Source organism: Narcine bancroftii, chromosome 13 (genome assembly GCF_036971445.1).
Source record: "Narcine bancroftii isolate sNarBan1 chromosome 13, sNarBan1.hap1, whole genome shotgun sequence".
Taxonomy (NCBI): Eukaryota; Metazoa; Chordata; class Chondrichthyes; order Torpediniformes; family Narcinidae; genus Narcine; species Narcine bancroftii.
In genome coordinates this window covers 60,171,140-60,183,745 of record NC_091481.1, presented here as the reverse complement: position 1 = coordinate 60,183,745, position 12,606 = coordinate 60,171,140, and positions in this window count along the sequence as shown.

Here is a 12,606-nt window from a genome sequence, read left to right as displayed (position 1 = left end):
ACAACACTAAATCCAGAATTGCCTTCTCCCTGATAGGCTCTAGTACAAGCTGCTCTAAAAATCCATCTCAGAGGAACTCCACAAGCTCCCTTCTTAGGGTCCCGTACCAACCTGATTTTCCCATGTTGAAATTATTTATAGTATATCTGGGTAATGAAATATTTTGCGGAATGTAAGAGAAATGTGCCAAAACACATTGACATCTGTAGCCTAGCCAACCCATTTTTTTTGCTCTCCTACTGTAGGTGCCATCACGAAATGCCAATTGATGAAGTAGACAAAAACGATGTGGTCAAACAATAATCATGGCTTTTATTAGCAGAAACTCATGGTACAATAATGAAAGACAATAGATGCATATACAGTTATATCCAAGGGGGGTTTTCTTAACAGTAGAGATAATGCGGTGACCACCGCCAGTGGGCTGATAACGCCTCAAACCGTGCATCTTGGCGCCTCACAGTTTGGCGGGCAGCAGCCTCCTTTGAAGAAGACCGCAGAGCCCACCTCACTGACAAAAGGCAAAGGAGGAAAAACCCAACACCCAACCCCAACCAACCAATTTTCCCTTGCAACCGCTGCAATCGTGTCTGCCTGTCCCGCATCGGACTGGTCAGCCACAAACGAGCCTGCAGCTGACGTGGACTTTTTACCCCCTCCATAAATCTTCGTCCGCGAAGCCAAGCCAAAGAAGAAAAGAGAGATAATGCACAGCCAATGTTAGTACAGCAAGGCTCGCCAGAGGGGAGGCAGGCAGCTTGGCAGACATTCACCACAGTCTCCCCCTGGCAGAAGAAGGGTTAAAATCAAAAGGACAGCTGCTAGGAAAGACTGAAGCAAGCGATACATGGATACCATGTTTGGCCTTGAGATACTCTAACAGTCAAAATACGCCAGTATCTAGCAAGCAATCAAAATATAATCAGATGTTTTATGAATATGTCAGCCTATCAGGTTGTTTATGAATTCTGGTGCTTCATCTCAAAACAGGTGGCTCCTTTCCAACCTTGGGAACTGGTACACATCCTGGGTCTGTAGTGTGGGAAAGACTGGCTTCTGGACCCACTCCAGAATCGCCAGCGTGAGGCAGTGGAGCCTCAGCATGGCCATCTGAAAGCTTACTAGGGAGTCCAACCTCTCAGGCTCACTCTGAGTAGGGGTGTGAGGAAGGGGTGAACCAGGCAAGGTCAGATCTCTTAGGGGTACAGTGTCAGTACTCCTGATGGGAATTTAACATGAGCGTAGTTGGGGTAGTTGAGTGTAGTTGATTCAAGGATCGACAAAGAGATAGACAACAGACTCGCCAAGGCAAATAGCGCCTTTGAAAGACTACACAAAAGAGTCTGGAAAAACAACCACCTGAAGAAACACACAAAGATCAACGTGTACCGAGCCGTTGTCATACCCACGCTCCTGTTCGGCTCTGAATCATGGGTCCTCTACCGGCATTACCTACGGCTCCTAGAATGCTTCCATCAGCGCTGTCTCTGCTCCATCCTCAACATTCATTGGAATGACTTCATCACCAACATCGAAGTACTCGAGCTGGCAGAGTCCGCAAGCATCGAATCCACGCTGCTGAAGACCCAACTGCGCTGGGAGGGTCACGTCTCCAGAATGGAGGACCATCGCCTTCCCAAGATTGTGTTCTATGGCGAGCTCTCCACTGGCTACCGAGACAGAGGTGCACCAAAGAAGAGGTTCAAGGACTGCTTAAAGAAATCTCTTGGTGCCTGCCACATTGACCATTGCCAGTGGGCTGATATCACCTCCAACCATGCATCTTGGTGCCTCACAGTTCGGCGGGCAGCAACCTCCTTTGAAGAAGACCGCAGAGCCCACCTCACTGACAAAAGACAAAGGAGGAAAAACCCAACCCTAACCAACCAATTTTCCCTTGCAACCGCTGCAACCGTGCCTGCCTGTCCCGCATCGGACTTGTCAGTCACCAACGAACCTGCAGCAGACGTGGACATACCTCTCCATAAATCTTTGTCCGCGAAGCCAAGCCAAAGAAGTTGGGGTTAGTATGCAGTAGCTGAACTGGTTGGACTAGGAGGTCTGTTTTACATGCCCGAGCGTGGCTCTTCAGCAGCACGGTTCCAGGCTCAGATAAACAGACTGGACTGTCCATCACAGTTCCTGATTTCCTAGGAAAAGCAAACATACGTTCATGAGGTGTTTGATTTGTTGCAGTACACAATAAAGACCGAATAGAATGTAGTGCCTCAGGCAGCACCTCCTGCCACCGGGTAACAGGGTAACCATATGTTTTTAAAGCAAGATTAACAGTCTTCCAGATTGTAGCATTAGCCCTTTCAACCTGCCCATTGCTCTACAGGTTGTAGCTCGTGGTACAGCTGGTGGCAATCCCCTTTCGTAGCAGGGCTTGCCACAGTTCAGCGCTCATGAATGGTGAGCCTCTATCGGTATGAATGTAATTGGGAAAAACAAAAATGCTGAAAATTCTGTCAAGTGACTTAATGACAGACACTGACGAGATGTCAGGGCAGGGTATCGCAAAAGGAAACCTGGAATATTCGTCAATTACAGTAAGGAAATGTACATTTTTATTGTTGGAAGATAACGACCCTTTAAAATTTAAGCTAATCCTCTCAAAAGGTCGGGTTGCCTTGATGAGAGTGGCCTCTGGAGCTTTGAAGTATTGAGGTTTGCATTCTGCACAAACAGGACAGCTTTTAATCAGTTTCTTGACTTCTTCCAGAGAGTAAGGAAGGTTGCTCACCCTTATGTAGTGGAAGAACCTCATGACTCCTGTGGCACAGTCTGTTATGGATCTCTTTTAGCCCTTCAAGCTGAGCACCAGCAGCAGATCACGACAATGCATCAAAGGGTTCAGTTAACCTGCCCGGATCTCATAATTATGTTGAGAGTTCTATTCGCCAGCGTGCCATCTTATCGTTCTTGATTTTACTTTTGTGTTTAGTACTGAACATGTAGGCTACAGATTTCTGATCAGTGACAAGAGTAAATTTTCTGCCGGCTAGAAAGTGTCTCCAATAGTGAACAGCTTCAATAATAGTCTGGGCTTCTTTTTCAATGGCAGGATGTTTAAGTTCAGGTCTGCATAACGTGTGGGAGAAGAAGGCCACAGATCTGCCCTTTTGATTAAGGGTTCCTGCCAAGGCACAATCTGAGGCATCAGTTTCCACTTGGAATGGGACAGTCTCGTCAATGGACGAGAGTGCAGCTTTGGCAATATCAGCTTTAATTCTCTTGAAAGCCTTCAAGGCCATTGGAGAGAGAGGAAAAGATTTAGTGTCAAACAGAGGGCGTGCCTTCGTGGCATAGTCCCGAACCCATTTGCAGTAGTAGGAAAAGAATCCCATCCACCTTTTAAGGGCTTTTGCTGAGTTTGGGGGTGATAACTTCTTAAGGGGGACCATTCTTTCCGGGTCAGGGCGGATTTCGCCCTTGCGGACAATGTAGCCCAGAATGGGTAGCTCTGTCGCGTTGAACAGACATTTGTCCTCGTTAACTGTAAGGTTGAATTCTTTAGTTGTTGCTAAAAGTTCTTGTCGTGCCCACAGATAGTGACATTATCCAGATAGGGAAACGTACCCTGTAACTCATACGTCCTAACAATCTTATCCATTTCCCTCTGAAACACTAAAACACCATTAGTGACCCCAAAAGGTACTCTTTTAAACTGGTATAACCCTCCATCAGCCTCAAAGGCTGTATAGGGTCGTTCCTTTTTTTTAAAATGGGGATTTGGTGGTAAGCTGCTTTGAGGTCAATAGTGGAGTACACTTTGTATTGCTCTATCTGATTAATCATTTCATTGATGCATGGCAGGGGGTAGGCATCCAGGTTAGTGTAACAGTTGATTGTCTGGCTGTAGTCAATAGCCAATCATTTCTTAGTGCAATTTTTCACAACTACCACCTGGGCTCGCCATGGACACTTACTGGGTTCAATTACTCCCTCTTTAAGCAATCTCTGGGTCTCAGCTTTGATAAACTCACGATCCTCTTTGCTGCAAGAACGGCTCTTAGTGGGAATCGGCCGACACTCGGGGGATAAATCACTGAAAAGGGAGGGAGCTTTGATCTTTATTCTGGACAGACTGCAGTAACTAGCATGGGGGATGGTAAGTGTGGGTAGTGGCCCACTGAAATCTAACACTACACTGTTCATCTGAGATTGAATATCTAACCCCAGTACTACAGGGGCGCAGAGCTCCAGCATAATAAAGAGCCACACATCAGCCAGGCAATGTCCCTGCAAATTTAAAGTAACTTTACACTTGTCCCGTACAGTTTTTATAAGTTCATTACAAACCATCGATATCTTTCGGTTCGCTGGATATCTCCGCAAATTTAAGGCTCTGGCAACTCTCTCTTGGATGTAGCTGTCAGCACTCCCCGAGTCTATTGGGCAATCAAGAGTCTCACCATTCACCTCCCCCTTCATGGTCGACCGTTCCAGTCCGTAACATCCCTCAAGCTTTGGAGTCAATTGAGCTATCACAGGGGATCTCACCTCGCCGTCATCTATCATTATTGTACCATGAGTTTCTGCTCATAAAATTGAAGTGCCAGTTGATGAAGTAGACAAAGACAATGTGGTCAAACAATAATCATGGCTTTTATGAGCAAAAACTCATGGTACAATAATGAAAGACAATAGATGCATAAACAGTTATACCCAAGGGGGGGGTTTCCTTAACAGGAGAGATAATGCACAGCCAATGTTAGTACAGCAAGGCTCGCCAGAGGGGAGACAGGCAGCTCGGCAAATATTCACCACACATCATCATTCCCACAATTTTTGGTACTGTAGTCATAGATTTTTTTTCTGATAAGGAATGCCATGGAGAAAAATCACTAAGAAGAAAAAAATATCTGGGTGGGACAGAAAGAAGATGAAAAAAGTTGCAAATCATGAAATGTAAAATAACAAAATAAACATGTATTTTTATTGTTTTGATTTTAAATACAAAATAACAATAATGTACTTCCTTTAAAACTGTATCTTCCTTGTGCATTGATGTTAAGTTACAAAATAAAGATGTATAATGAATTTAAAATGATTTGGTATACTCTTTTTATGAGCTCACTCCCCCAACTTGAGACCCTGGCTACACCCCTGACACTGTGCCTTTGGTTTAGGGCTCTGTGTCCTTTCTCCAAGCTCAAGCCTTCTGCCCTGCCCTACCTCACCTCAGCTCCAACCATACATTCCATCTCCTTGGCCTAAATTGCTCCACTGATGGTCTGGCTGAGTTACTACACTACCACTCATTCCATTGCCATTGAGTAAAATGGCCTGCCTTGAGTTAGCAGTGAATCCATCTTCATTGAGTATAGTGCTCCCCTCTATGGCTTGTCTGAGTTACTACACCGTGAAACATGACTGTCTGTAAATGCTACGATTGTAGCAAAATCACATTCCAATCAGATGGCATAATATCATCTTCTCTGGCTTTCGTTAAACTCTTCCCCCCCCCACTCCCATCCTATCATCTCCTTTCTCACAGACATGATAAATTCTCATGTAGTCCCTTATCATCTTCTATTAATACCATTTGTTGGTCTGGATTCCTCCCCCATTGTTTGAATTCTGAGACTTTCTGATATATCCTGCTTCTGCCTTTTCTGCTTCAGCCTTGAAGAAAGGCTCAGGCTGGAAACATAGGCATATATCTTTGTCTCCCTATAGATGCTGAAAAGACTGGTTGTATTTCGGTGTGCTTCCTCTTCTTACTGCTACCTTCAGGCAAAAGGTACAGAATCCCAAGTCTGGCACCTCAAGGTTCAAAAACAGATCTTTTCCCTCCGACTATCAGGCTCCTGAACCTCTCTGTAGTACCCTAACCATAAACTACTGAATATGTCGGCATATAAGACAACTCGTTTGTCAGACGACCCTCAGACTTTCCACTTAAAATGTAGATTTTGAGCTATACTCACTGTATGACTACTCCAAATCTGACACTTACCACTGACCAGAAGAGTAATGCTTTCATGATATTTTAATATTTTAAAATATTTAATATTTTAAATTTACCCAGTAAAGGTTTAAATTTTATTTGCATATTTTAAAGTAAACCACTGTTAGCTCCTTTTAAAGCTTGCATAGAGGGAGCTGGACTAGGTGGACGGACCCCGTGGGAGACTCCTGATATTTTGCTGTCAATGTTCAAATTTTATACTTGTTGCACTAAGGTTTGAATTTTATACTTGGCGTACAAGTTGATCCTAGTTTTGGGGTCTAAGATTCAAATACATATATGGTAATCTGAGACTGCCAAAAGAAATCTGCATGAATAAAATGTTTTTTTCTTGCACTAACTGAAATTAAAAAAAAAAAATTAATTTGCAGCACGGTCATTTAAACCCATGCCGGCCAGTTACACTCAAATTAACCTACTGCCCCATGCATTTTGGAAGCTGGTGCACTCGGAGGAAACCCGAGCAGTCACGGGGAGAATAAATGAACTCCTTACAGACAGTGCTGGATTCATACCCAGGTTGCTGGCACCGTAATAGCATCACATAATTGCTATTTATTTATTTATCTATTCTTTTGTATTTGTTATCTCTTTTTTCTTTCTTGGCATATTGTGGTAATTTAATTCATATCATTGAAGTTGGTGTATCTCAAATACCTGTGTGGCTGCAGGAAGTAAGAATTCCCATGCATCTGTTCACTGTACTAATGTATATGACAATAAACCCCCATCATTATATTAATTTTAAATTCAGACATACAGTACAGTAACAGGCCCTTTCAGCCCTCGAGCCCGTGCCGCCCAGTTACACCCAATTAACCTTCAACCGCGGTACGTTTTGAAGGGTGAGAAGAAACCAGTGCACCTGGAGGAATCCCACACAAATACAGGAGAAGGTACAAACTTCTTACAGACAATGCCGGATTTGAACTCTGGTCACTGTTGCGAAAACTGCTACGCTAACTATGCCACCCTATAATTCTAAATTCTAAATATAGGCAAATAGGAAAAAAGGTTGGCCTGGATTTGATAGGCCAAAGGGCCTATTTCTGTGTTGTACGACTATTCCACAGATGTTGCCTGAGTGTCTCCAGCATTTTTATGTCATATTTTCAACACTTGATGTTTATTTGTTGTGGGAACTGAGTTACATCTGTGAAACTTGGATGATTTTTCCAACTTTGCTTAGATTCAGATTTCAGGTTTCTTGTCAGAGTACATCCATGACATCACATACAAACCTGAGATTCTCTTTCCTGAGGGCCAGGCAGAATGACCACTGATTGGTAGTGCAAAAATAAAACTGTACTCAGTGCACACATGTAAACAAATAAAGAAATGTAAACATACTGTGCAATACAGAGAGGAAAAAAATCAATAAAATGCACAAGTAAGAGTCCTTAAATGAGCCCCTGATTGAGTTTGTTGTTGAGGTGTCCGTTGGTGGAGGGGTGCTGTTTCTGAACCTGGTGGTGCGAGTCTTGTGTCACTTCCACCTCTTTCCTGATGGTAGCAGAGAGAACATAGCACTGCAGGATGGTGTAGATCCTAATGACTGCAGCTGCTCTCTGATGACAATGTTCCCTGTAGATGTTCTCGATGTGGGGAAGGTTTTACTTGTGATGTCCTGGGCTTTGCAGGGCTTTATTCTCCGGGGTATTGGGGTCCCCCGACCAGGCCATGATTTTGCTGGTCAGCATGCTTTCCACCACACATCAGTAGAAGTTTGTTAGGGTTTCTGATGTCCTATCAAACTACATTCCAGTAGTTCAAGTCATAACTCTCAGCAAATGTAAAATGTGTAACAGGAATAAGGTTTCTGAAACACTCTCTCTCTCTCCCCCCCTCCCACCCCGCCCCTCCCAGTATTTCCTTACATCATTCATATCCAAGTGTGAGAGTGAATGTTAGTTTCAGTCAATAATTCCTAGTTTAATGATTCATGAAATATTCCTGATGATTCATGAAATATTCCCCAGAGTTTGTCTTCATTCATCCAGATTCGAATTATTCCATCCCCTGTACACCAGCGCCTTCTACTGGTCTCCTACAAGTCAACTGGTCAACTAAACTCTCATCTGGAATAAACTGATTCCTCCCTTTAATTGGAACAGGACCTCTGACACCAGAATCAGAATTTATTGTCTTGAACAAGTCATGAAATTCAGTGTTCTGCACAGCATTCGTATTATATCCATCTTGCAACATTATTACAAAAAATAAAAGTGCACGAAAAGTGAGGCAGTGTCTTTGAGTTCATTAATTATTCAGGAATCTGAAGTCAGTGGGGATGAGCTGTCCTCATGCTGTTGAATGCTCGTCTTTAGGCTCCTGTATCTTTCTCCCAATGGTAGCAGAGTGAAGAGAGAGTGGTCTGGGTGGTGGGGGTCTTTGAGGATAGAGGCTGCTTTTTTAAGACACTGCTTCATGAAGATGTCCTCGATGGAGTGAAGTCTTGTCTCTGTGATATCACAGGCCGAGTTACCAATCCTCTGAAGTTTTTTATTGTCCTGAGAGTTGGCGCCTCCACATCAGGCAGTGATGCAACCAGCCAGAACAGGACTATTTATTCCAAATGTTCCTTTTATTTTTATGTAATAATAAGCATGAGCATTGCCTGGTGCCCCTAACAATAAGAGATAGAGAAGCAAAAGAGGGTCCCTTCAGAATCACTGAGTGTCCATGGATTTGCCTCCAGTGCTTGTGCAGCTGTTCAAACCACCGGCAACCCGTGCTTCAGATCCAAATATCCGACGCAATCAGGAAGCCTTCAGTGCCCAAAGCCCTTCAGGAGTCCTTGCCTTCAGCATCCTCTCAAATCCTGGTTCCGATACCTCATTCCAGAAGTCTGCAGGCTGGGAGGGTCCCTCAGCTGCTGAGCCTCTTTCAGGGCCACTGCCATGGTCATCATCCTATGGCATTGTCTCCTGCACTCTCCTTATCGGTGGGCAACTTGACTGCCTTTAGTCCCATTAGAGGAAGTGGGGGGCGGGGGGGGGGGGGGGAGAGAGAAAGGTGAAGGTGGAGAGAAGTGCTGAAGGCAAAGAGGAACATTTAAAGGAGGGATGGACGCCTGATGGGAACAATGTGGTGAGGAGTGTGTGGGTGGTGGGTAGGCAGAGAAGACAGGAAAGGAGTAGGTGGCAGAGGTCTGAGGGGGCATTGGAAAGGAGGGTGTGTGTGAGAAGAAATTGGGGAGTTAACGATTTCTGCAGAATGCCGCTGTTAGAGGCACAAAAAGACACAGCAGAACCGAAAAGATTCAAGATCTCGTAACACCAGTGGGAATGAACGATATGCAGTGTTGGGTAGTCACCTCACTGATACCAGAGAACCTCATTCAAAGATTCAAGGCAAAGGGTACAGTTTATAAGTCATTCTTTTGCATAATTATCAAACACAGATTTCCACGGACTTTGTTACAGGCAAAGATCAGCATTATATATTTATTCATTTCACAAGGCAGGAAAAAGGGGGTTACGTCAGTCAGAGATAACAAATACATGTGGAAATTCTTAGGTTGTACAGTATTGATGGCTGTCTGGAAATGATATCTGTTGTAGCCACTGGAATTAATGAGCTTGTGGGCCACAAAAAGGTGACAAACTACCCGCACAGGGAAGGGGTCTGTACCATCTTATCTGTCAGCGCCATTTCTGGCAGCCTTTGACAGTATCACGTAATAGTAACGGCACAGCTGAGTTTTGGGCGGGAAGTGTTCATGAATGGACTTACTTCATTGACAGCTCGTTCTGCAGATGTGAGTCCATTTAGCTGTTGGTGGTTGCAATTCTTCATGGCCATGAATTCTCATTAGCTGCCTTAATTGTTTCTGGGACTTTGAATTACAAGTTGGAATTTGTCATTTTTCCAAGCCTTTGATATTTTCCTATATTTTTCTGTCTGGATCCCCTAAAACATCCAAATTCTACAGCCTCCTGCACTCTAACCTGCAGGGTTAGTTCTGCCTGGTGCCTGGTGCCATGCCCTTGGGGATTCAATCTCACTGCAGCAGAATCAGAGAAGGAGACATTAGACATATGAAAAGTGGTCACCGCAGAAAATGCCACACTTTCGCCCGCACCTCTTCTCTCATCACCATTCAGGCCCCCAAACATTCCTTTCGAGTGAAGCAACACTTCACTTGTGTATCCGCGGGACTTATTTACCGTATCCGGTGCTCCTATTGTGGCCTTCTCTACGTCAGAGGGATTGGATACAGACTGAGAGATCGCTTTGCTGATCACCTTCGCTCTGTCCGTATCAGTGACAGGGATCTCCCCATGGCCAACCATTTCAATTCTGTGCTCCACTACCATACTCACGTCATGTACTGAATAGTGCTATCAATTAGACCTGACAGATCAGAAGTCGAGATTAATAGGCTTTAATTGCTATAAACTTTACAGGCATCTCTTACATCCTTTTGGCCTGATTCCAAGGCTGTACTGAGGGAGGGAATTGGGCATTAGGGATCCTGAACGGGAAGGGGTTACAGTATCAGAAGCGGGCCAACCAGTACCATGCATGTATTACAGTGTTCCACCACATACTGTCCCACCAAAACCACCCGTAAATTGGAGGAGCAACACCTACTTTTCCACCTGGGCACTCTCCAACCGGATGGCATTAACATCGACTTCTCCAGTTTATGCTAGCATACTCTCAATTCTATCTCCCTTCCCATTCTCTTTGTCTTCTTTTCCTCAGCTCTCTGCCCCCTCCCTCCCTTATCCACCTATTACTTCCTGCCTGAGGGACTGTGCTCCTGCCTCTGCCTCTCCCCCACCACACCCCCCAATCATTTTGGTCATTTTGTTCAGATGCCTGTCTACATTTTGCTCATACCTTGATGAAGGGCTGAAGCCTGAAATGTTGGCTATTTTTCTTTATCTTTGCTATATAAAGTACATTGTTTGACCTGTTGAGTTTCGCTTGCATTTGTTTTTACTTAAACCCCAAGTGTCTGCAGACTTCTATGTTTTACCATGGAGTTTCAAAGAGAAAGAGAAACGGAAGGAGCTGAGACATTTCTGGAGAGAATTTGTCTGAGTAGCTGAGGGGCAGGACCCCAGAATAGTGGGCTGAAGAAATTTGGGGAGAGGCTGGAGAGGCAAGCATGTGCCACACAGTGCTGCAACTCAACATGGACTTCCTGGCAAATTCAGCAGGCAGGCATTTACAGTGTAGCAGGCATCATTCTGCTTTGATCCCACTCTCATCATATAGAGGCTAAGAAGCATTCCAACTTCCCAAAAAAATACCTCAGGTGCACCGGTTCAGAGCAGATAGCCAAAGTAAATATTTATCGTGTAATAAATATTTATGATATAATAAACACATTAAAAATACATGCTTTTCAAACCTCTGACCAACTGTCAGGGATGATCTAATACCCTTCAGATTTTTTTTAAGCAAAACTGTTTGTATAATCAGGTCATATTTCTGAATTCAGTTATCGGTAATCTTACTCTCTTTGAGAAGCTCTGCTGACGTTTCAGGGCCAGAAAACTGACCGCAATGAGTTTTTCTTTTAGTTTTTTGGAATGGCGTAGCTGAAAGCTGAAAGGAGTAATAATGGTGGGGGGGTGGGGGGGGGTGCAGGGAATGACCGGTTTTCCAGATTTTTTTATGTTCAGGGAAAGAAGGAAGCTATATATCAGGTAAAGGAAATTGTTATCGTGAGTCCTTTTAGATTTATAGAGGATGTTGGAGAGACTTTAGGTTTATAAAAGATGTAGGAGATATTTTAGATTTAAATAGGTGAGATTTTAGGTTTCTAAAGGATGTAGGAGAGATAGATTTAAATAGGAGAGATTTTAGGTTTATAAAGGATGTAGGAGAGATTTTAGGTTTATATAGGAGAGATTTTATGAAAATAGGGTGAAAAATGGATTGTGAAATTGACCAAGTCAATGGAATTAGAGGGAATTACAAATTTAAGAAAAGAGTAGGATCCCTCTAGAGGACAGCGTACGTTTCTGGTTTCCTTACTTGAGGAAGGATGCACTGGCACTGGAGTGCGTGTAGAGGAGGTTCACCAGGTTGATTCCAGACATGAGAGGGTTAGCCTCTGAGGAGAGATTGAGTTGTCTGGGATAGTACTCACTGGAATTTAGAAGAGTGAGAGGGGTGTAAAGTACAAGAATGCTTGTGAATCCATGGGAGTCATCTACTACATCTGGTGCTCGCACTGTGGCCTTCTCTATATCGGAGAGACTGGACTCAGACTAGGAGATAATTTTGCTGAGTAGTTTCACTCAGTCTGCATCAATGATAGGGATCTCCCAGTGACCAACCATTTCAAGTCTGCCTCATGCACTGCCAAACCAAGGCCACCCATAAAATGGAGAAGCAACTCCTAATTTTGCATCTGGGGCTCTCTCCACCCCTATGGCATTAACATCAACTTCTCTGGTGTCTGCTGGACCACTTGCCACTCTCCCCGTCCCTCTTTCTCCTTTCCTCCTCCGACTTTGGAAGAAACTCGGCCTACTTGCCCAGACAGAACCACGGAGTCAAGGCTGGAATTTTCTTAAGAACGGAGCTCATTAATTGGACTGTCGGATAAGCTGTCCTTGGACACTCCTTTGAAAGATGTTTAAAATGGCAACAAAGATTAAGGAAAA